Source organism: Notechis scutatus, chromosome 12 (genome assembly GCF_049901735.1).
Source record: "Notechis scutatus isolate UNSWTSFEM ecotype Mainland chromosome 12, rNotScu1.2, whole genome shotgun sequence".
Taxonomy (NCBI): Eukaryota; Metazoa; Chordata; class Lepidosauria; order Squamata; family Elapidae; genus Notechis; species Notechis scutatus.
This window is the reverse complement of record NC_142020.1, coordinates 27134-36092: the sequence shown is the minus strand read 5'-3', so window position 1 is coordinate 36092 and position 8959 is coordinate 27134.

Here is an 8959-nt window from a genome sequence, read left to right as displayed (position 1 = left end):
GGGGAATCCAGATAAAATCCAAAGCTTGAGGGGTTTTTTTTCCTGAGCAAAGTACACATCACGTTTTACCAGTTTTTCACTTTCATGGCTAAGCCGGGACTAGAACTCACAGTCTTCTGATTTGTAGCTTGTACCTTTATCACTACAACTGACCGTTGGTTGTTGAGATTCTTTTTTAAATTCGGTGTTTTTAATCACACTGTTGTTCAAAGATGTTTGTTGTGTTTTACTGCTTTATTATACCCTATGGCAGGGGTCTTTAAACTTGACAGGTTTCAAAGTTGACTTTTTTTCAGTCTTCAAACTCACCATTCTTCTACTCTGATACTAAGCACAGGAGCCCCCCAGAGTTGTGTGCTAAGCCCCTTCCTTTATTCTTTGTACACACATGACTGCACCCCATTGTATAACACCAATGCAATTATTAAATTTGAGGATGACACGACAGTGGTGGGGCTCATTAATAAGAACAATGAGTCTGCTTATAGAAAGGAAGTACAAGGGGTGACACTGTGGTGTAAAGAAAATAATCTTACACTTAACACCAAAAAAACTAAAGAATTTATAATTGCCTTCAGGAGGAAGAGAGATGTACATTTACCATTGTACATAAATGATGAGGAGGTGGAGAGGGTTGGTAGTTTTAAATTTCTGGGCACTTATATCTCAGAGGACCTCTTATGGACTATGAATGCTAACATGCTTGTAAAGAAGGCACAGAAGAGGCTGTACTTCCTGAGAATGCTCAGGAAGAAAAATCTATCTCAGTATCTACTTCTGTGCTACTACTGCAGCACCATTGAGAGTGTCCTGACATACTGCATTCTTGTATTTTTTTTATTTTTTTTTATTTTTTTTATTTCTTTTTATTTTTGTCAATTGTTTACAAGATAATAGGTATAAGTAAAAACATAGTTATGAATACATGGATACTGTTCTGTATGGGTCATTAGCATTCTTGTAAACACCGCGCCCTGATTGGCCAGGGCGCACGGCAACCGGATTGGCTGAGCGAGCCGCACTGATTGGCCCGCCGCGAATCCCCGCAATTGGTGAAAACCGATCGCGGAAGATTCAAAGCGGTGCCATTGGCCGCGGCCGGCACGGCCAACACAATATAAGCCGCAGCCGATCCGGAAAACCCCGAGTCGATCTCGGGACTAATAAAGTGCTGAAATTTAGTCACTGACTCCCGAGCCATTCTTCGAGCGCCTATATAACAGATACATATAAGAAAAATAAAAAATAAAAGAAACAATAGGACAGGGACGGTAGGCAATTAGGTCCTTTCAGGGGTGGGATGGACCTTGAGTCTTTTAGTTTGTTGTCATGTGTGTGTGCATGTTGAGTCTGGTCTCTGGGTGTTGTGTGAATTTCGTTGTATGTATACTGTGTATATACGTACAATGACAATAAATAATTCAATTCAATTTAAGACTTGTGGACTTCAACTCCCAGAATTCCTCCTCCAGTCATGTTAGCTCAGGAATTCTGGGAGTTGAAGTCCACAAGTCTTAAACTTGCCAAGTTTGAAGACCCTTGCCCTATGGTAAGATGCCTGTCTGGGGAGAAAGAGCAGTGAAATGCTGAAGATAAATACATGAATGCATTATTTTTTTTACTGACCACATCAGTAGAAGAGTGCAACAGTTGCAGAGTATGTTTTTTGGAAGAACCATGTTGGATTTAGTGCCAACACAATAGTTTTTAGTAATATTTGATAGCCTGGAATTAGGTGGCTCATAGGCCATTTCCATCCCTGTCCTTTCAACTGTGTGCCAGCAAACAGCAGCATTGCAAACAAAAGAGATGCCACAAAGGGAAAGTAACTGATGAAGTTCCTACTGGGATTCAAAGTCTTAATCCTCTAAATTTAGCAGAAACATGGGAAGAATAAGATCAGTTCAACAGTGGAATCAATTGTCAAGGGAGAACGTGAGTCCCTCATATTAGATGTGTTCAATAATTCACCTCTTCCCATATTCAGCCCATTTTGAAATGAAATTAAATCCATAAATCGTCAATTCATCATTTTCTCTTTATAGCAAAAGTCCATAAGAGATCCCAGTCTTTAATAAAGGTGGTCTTATCTCTGATCAAACAGGTGCTCACTGTCCATCCTCGAGTGCTACTCTGAAATGGATTGTCTCTGTTGCCAAGCCCTCTCCCATCTTCCTAGCCAACCACTGCCGTACTCTGAATTCTTTGCAAACATGACAGATTTTACATTCTTTGTCCAAGTCATCCTTGGATAATCTAAAAATCAGGGCAAAACAGCCACTCCAGTGTAAGTACACCTGAAGATATTTAAATCCGTCTTATGGACTGTGGAAAAGATGGTGGCAACATCAGGGAAAACAAGAGGATGCCAAGCCATGTTTGTGCCAAGGTTAGCTCCAAGTGGGGAAATAATTTAATCATTATTTTTGTCTTTTAATGCAATAGAGAAATATTGGAGTGGAATGGGAGGACATCTGAAGCAACCTGTCTTGCTAATCCAGTGCATGGAGCTAATTATTCTTCTAACTCAACAAGAAGAATTCCTTGCTTCGCTGTGTGCAAAAAGCCTTCCATTTGTACTATGTCCTATGTCTAGGGCATAAGATGGGCAATGGTATGTAAGGTCTGGGTATTTTTAAAAGCCATGATGCTGCTTCTTTGGTGACAAATCAGAAACCACTCTTGTCATCCAGCTGCAATAAAGAAACGAGAGAAGGTTTATGCCACCTTGGATTTCCCCCCCACTAAGTTCAAACTGTAGTTCAACATCTTTGTAGTTATGTGTGGTGTGGAAAAAGAAAGTTAATCATCATTGATTTACAAATCTTCAGTTCAAGAGGAAGACCATTTACAAGAATAGAATGACTATTATGTTCTGGCTTTGTACAATACATACATTGATCAATAAATTAACCAAATGCCCTGGTTTTGCACAACACACTAAACCCGAGAAGAATTGTTAAAGCTAATCGAATTCCACCTGCTGTTGAAATTCAATCGATTATATTGTGTACAGAACCAGAGTGCTGACTGGTGGGATTCAATTTTTTTTACTACCGGTTCTGTGGCCGTGGCTTGGTGGGCATGGCAGGGGAAGGATACTGTAAAATCTCCAGTCAGAGGTGGGATTTGCCAGTTCTCCGAACTCAAAATTTCTGCTACTGGTTCTCCAGAACTGGTCAGAACTTGCTGAAAACCACCTCTGCTTCATATGTAGGACAGCTGAATATAAATGGATGATACTTGGTTTTCTGTTTTTACTGGGGTTACCAGATTGGGCTGCAAAATTCAGACTAACTATCTCTAGATAAAAGCAGCAAGTTAAAAGCTTCATCTTTCTTTCTGCTTCATCTTGTGGTCGTCCAGACTTTTGCAGTCCATTTTTGACCAGGAGAGTTTGTACAATGTGGAAAGTGACTATAAATTTAATGCCAATGCACATATTAGGCTTCCAAAAGGTCCTAGTTTGTTTTAAACAAAAGCAGGCAACATTTTTATATAGGAAATAGATTAGTGCTGCAGCGGGAATGCAATAAATATTGTTTTTAGTTCAGAATAATGAAATATAAATCAAATTAAAAATAACTACTACTATTACAGTGAAATAAATTATACACTAAATCTACCAGTACATTAAATCCACTAGAAGCCTAGTGCAATCATATTATTAATTCATACTACAGAATTTTACATTTACAATTTTAGCAGCATGCCTTTGGGGAGGAGATCTACAATGGTATTAATATTTAGTATTTATTTGATTTGTCAATCCCTTACAAGATACGGGTATAAGAATAAACATAGTTTTGAATACGTGAGATAGATACTTATAAGAAAAATAAAAAGAAACAATAGGACAGGGACGGTAGGCATGAATGGTGTGCTTATGCCCGCCCTCTACAGGCCTCTTAGGAAGGGGGTGAGGTCAATAGTAGACAGTCCAAGGTTAAAGTTTTTGGGGTTTGGGGAAGAAGCTACAGAGTCAGGTAGAGTATTCCAAACATTGACCACTCTGTTGCTGAAGTCTATTTTCTGCAGTCAAGTTTGGTGCGATTAACCTTGAGTTTGTATCTATTGTGTGCTCTTGTATTGTGTGATGACCCCGTAGTCTCTCAAAATAACCCAAAACCCAAAACATATATTAAAGTCCGGTAAAGTCTTCAACTTAACTTCACTGTTTTATTAGGCACAGTTTAAAGTCACAAAAGTAAATAATGAGGCAAACAGAAAACCAAAACAAACCGCCTTGATGAGAGTTCTGAAACAAGCCGAGATAATTAATTATAAACTCCAGGAAAATAACCGAGAAAAGTCCATGGGAAGAATGCCAGCAAAGATAAGCCTCTTTCAAGGTGAACACTAATTGACTTCAGCAATTCTAACTGTGCAGTTGCAAACTTATATACATAGCTCCCACCTGCAAGCCACGAGGAGGACCACACTTTTCCCCGATCCTCTCCTCCCTGCGTGACCTAGCATAGATAGGGGATGGGCCTGGATCCTCCTCTGACTGCTCAGCTGGCCTCTGCCCTTCCCCAGCCTCCTCCACCACCTCTGGAGCCACACTCCCACTCCCTGTTGGCTGTTCCTCCTCTTCCTCAGTCAGACTCCACCAGGGGCATGACACTATCCCCCCCACAGGGCCCCCCTCCCCTGGGACCAGGCGGACGAGGATGTTGAGGAAACCGAGCGTGAAAGTCCTGGACCAAACAAGGAGCATGAACATCAGTGGCATCGACCCAGGTGAAATCCTCTGGTCCATAACCTTTCCATGCTACCAAATACTGAAATCGGCCTCGCAACTGGCATGAATCTCGGATGCTATCCACTTCATATTCCTCCTCTCCCAGAGGGGCTACTGGAGCCGGCTGTGATGGAGCCGGTCTATGCAGACTGTCGGGTGATGCAGGGACTAACAGGGAACGATGAAAAACAGGATGGATACACATGGTCCGTGGCAGGGAGAGACGATAAGCCACAGGATTGATCACCACCTCGACCGGAAAAAGTCCCAAGTAACAGTGATCGAGCTTTTTCGATGGTCGCGTCGTTGATAAGTATTTAGTAGAAAGCCAAACCCAATCGCCTACCGCTAAAGGCAGAACATCGTGATGATGTCGGTCTGCAAACTGTTTATAGTCTTCCTTGGCTCTCTCTAGTTGATCGCAGACCATGTGGTGCACGGCTTTTAACTCCTGCAAAAACATATCCACTGCCAGAACTGGGGAATCATATGGGGCCAAAGGGAAAAGTCATGGATGAAACCCATAGTTAGCAAAGAAAGGGGACACACGGGTGGATGCATGTTGAGCATTGTTATAGGCGAACTCCGCCACCGGCAGCACCTCCACCCAATTGTCTTGTTGAGTATTGCTGAAACAGCAGAGGTACTGCTCCAAAATAGCATTCACTCTCTCTGTCCCACCATCAGTTTCGGGGTGATGAGCAGATGACAGACATGCCTGAACCTGCAGTTTTGCGAGTAGGGTCTGCCAGAAGCATGCTGTAAATTGTACCACCCCCCCGATCTGATACCATGCGGTCTGATAACCCATGCAACAGGAAAACATGGGAAATAAACAATTGAGCCATAATCTTGGCTGATGGAAGACCCGCACATGGAATAAAGTGGGCCATTTTAGTCAACATATCCACCACCACCAAAATGGTTGTGGCACCATTCGATGGTGGTAACTCAATGATGAAATCCAATGAAACTGCCCCCCACGGTCGTTCTGGCGTGGGCAAGGGCTGCAAGAAACCAGGGGGCGCACCAGGAGCATACTTGGCTTGGAGACAGATCCCACAGGACGCCACATATTCCGACACATCATGTTTAAGTCTCGGCCACCAAAGTGTCCTAGAGATGAGGTGCATTGTTTTGAACACCCCAAAGTGTCCTGCCGCCGGACTATCATGACATTGATGTAGGATAAGGCCACGAAGAGGACCTCCAGGCACATAAATGCGATCACAGAACCTCAACAGGTCCCCAATATACGCCCAAGGAGTCTCTTGTCTCCCATTCTCATCCAATTCTCAACATCAAGCTGTCACAAATGGGTCCTGCCACTGCACCTCCTGAATCCTTACTCGAAGGTCCACAGGTTCCTCGGTGGCCACAAACCGCTCCAACGGAATCACCGTCCGGGGCAAGATTTTATCCTCCCTTTGGGTATACTCGGGCTTCCGCGATAGGGCGTCGGCACATTGATTCCCTCCACTCGGAACATAGGTCACCCGGAAATCAAATCAAGCAAAGAATAAGGACCATCTCACCTGATGCTGGTTCAATGTCCGAGCTGTACATAGGTGTTCCAAATTGCGATAATCTGTCCGAACCTCGATTTGGTGATGAGCCCCCCCCCCCAGGTGGTGCCGCCATGTCTCAAAAGCGACCTTAACTGCTAATAGCTCCTTGTCCCAAATCGTATAGTTGCACTCTGGAGCCGACAACTTCCAGGAATAATAAGCGCACAGGAACAAGGTGTCTGCAGGAGCATAGGCCTGGAGGAGCACTGCACCAGCAGCCACATCGGAAGCATCTGTTTCCACCACAAATGGCTGGCCTGGATCAGGGTGTTTGAGGATAGGCTCAGAAGCAAAGGCGACTTTCAACACCTTGAAAGCTGCCTGCTCCTCAGCACCCCAATAGAACTTCTCCTTCTTGAGCAGATTAGAAAGGGGAATAGTCAAGGCAGCAAAGTAGGGAATAAATGTGTGGTAGTAGTTCGCAAACCCCAACAGTCGTTGCACATCCTTAACCCGTTGTGGAGGTTCCCACTCCTGCAATGATTGAATTTTTTCCAGGTCCATTTCCACCCCAGCAGGTGAAATACGATGTCCCAAGAAGTACAAACTGACACTTCTCACGTTTAGCAAACAGGTGGTTATCACGCAAATGTTGCAACACTAGCCGCACATGCTGCCAATGTTCCTGCAGGAAGTCTAAGTAAATCAAAATGTCATCAAAATAAATGACCACGAATTGATCCAACAAATCACGGAAAACATCATGCATAATATGCATGAACACAGCTGGGGCATTGGTTAATCCAAAAGGCATCACGGTATACTAAAAATTCCCGTACCTCATCCGGAAAGCTGTTTTCCACTCGTCCCCTGCACGAATGCGAACCAGATTGTAGGCCCCACGCAAATCCAACTTCGTAAAGATCTTAGGTTGACGAAGCCGCTCAATCAGTTCAGGGATGAGGGGAAGCGGGTACCAATTCCTCACTGTGATTGCATTCAACTTGCGGTAATCACAACACAAATGTAGCTCCCCTGATTTCTTTTTCCCCAAAAGCACCGGTGCAGCCAATGGGGAGGTAGAAGGCCAGATAAACCCTTTCCGGAGGTTCTTCTCAATAAAATCCCGCAATGCGGCCAACTCCGGTTCCGACAGGGAATATATCCGACCCACCGGCAATTTTGCATCAGGCAACAAGTTGATTGGACAGTCATATGCCCAATGCAGAGGCAATTGATCTGCCTCCTTCTCCCCAAACACATCAGCAAAGTCCACCAACTCCGCAGGTAGATCCAGGTCCACGGGTGTAGCCACACTCCCTGCACAGGAGCGCAAGCAATGGTTAGCACACTTCCTATCAAGGAACTGCACAGCTCCAGACGACCAGACAATCTGTAGATCATGGGCCAGTAGCCACTCCAAACCCAGCACCACCGGAAAATGAGGCACTGCAGCACTGTAAAACACGGTTTCCTCCACATGCTGCCCAATACGCATGCAAAGGGGTTTGGTTGCAGCAACCACAGGTCCCGAACGAAGGGGCCGACCATCAATCGTCTCCACCATTACTGGTGGGGATACCTGTTGCTGAGGAATGAACTACTGCTTGACAAAATGAGCATCCATTAAATTGGCTGTGGCCCCTGAGTCGACCAAAGCTGGGATCTCCACCACTCCCACACAAGGGACGAACACACTTGCTGGCAGCACAAGATGCTTCATCAATAGCGACTGTGGTGGAGATGTTGAAGATGTCAATGGTGGCGAGGGTGGCAAGGTTGGTGAAGATGGTGGGCCTATGGACTTTACACCCCAACCTGCAGTCCCCTGTAGGCCAAGCAATGCTCGTTTCCTGCCACTGCAGGTGACGCTGCTGTGGATGTCTTAACAGAACACTTGGCCGCAAAATGGCCCTGATTGTTACAATAGAGGCATAAACCATCAGGACGATGTCTATTCTTTTCTACTTGAGTCAGGCAAGGGCGCCCAGCCCCAAACTGTATACCCATCCTCCAAAGGCATTTCCACCAAGGGCGCCATCTTGCTGGAAACAGATACGGTCTCTGTCCATCGTCGCACCTGTCACTGCTGAAGTCTAGCATCGATACGAAGACACAAATGCATGAGCTCCTGAAGGGTGTGAGGGCATTCAGTGTGCGCCAACTCATCCAGGAGCTCCGACGACAAACCCTCCTGGAACTGGTCTAATAGTGCTGCCTCATTCCATTATACACCCAAAAACTAGCAGTGAGTGAGCCACGCCCCTGCTTCAACTCTCTCAAATGTCTGTTTGCTCTTTGGCTTCGAATAGGGTCCTCAAACATGGCCTGAAACTGACGGCAAAACTTGGCATAATTGTCCAACACCTGGTTGGGCTGGGTCAGCAGAGGCATCGCCCAACGTGCTGCAGAGCCTGACAACAAACTAATCAAAAACCCCACCTTATCCCAGTCAGTGGGAAAGTCCTCAGGCCGAAGGCTCATGTAAAGCTGGCACTGCCCAAAAAATGCTGGAAATTGGGCCAGCAAACCATCAAATTTATCTGGCACTGCCACTGGGCATTTTCGGTGTGGCCGGGCAGCTTGCATTTGTGCCACCTGTGCAGTCAAAAGAGCCACTTGCTGGGTTAACTTCATTGTTTTATTAGGCACAGTTTAAAGTCCCAAAAGTAAATGAGGCAAACAGAAAACCAAAACAAACTGCATT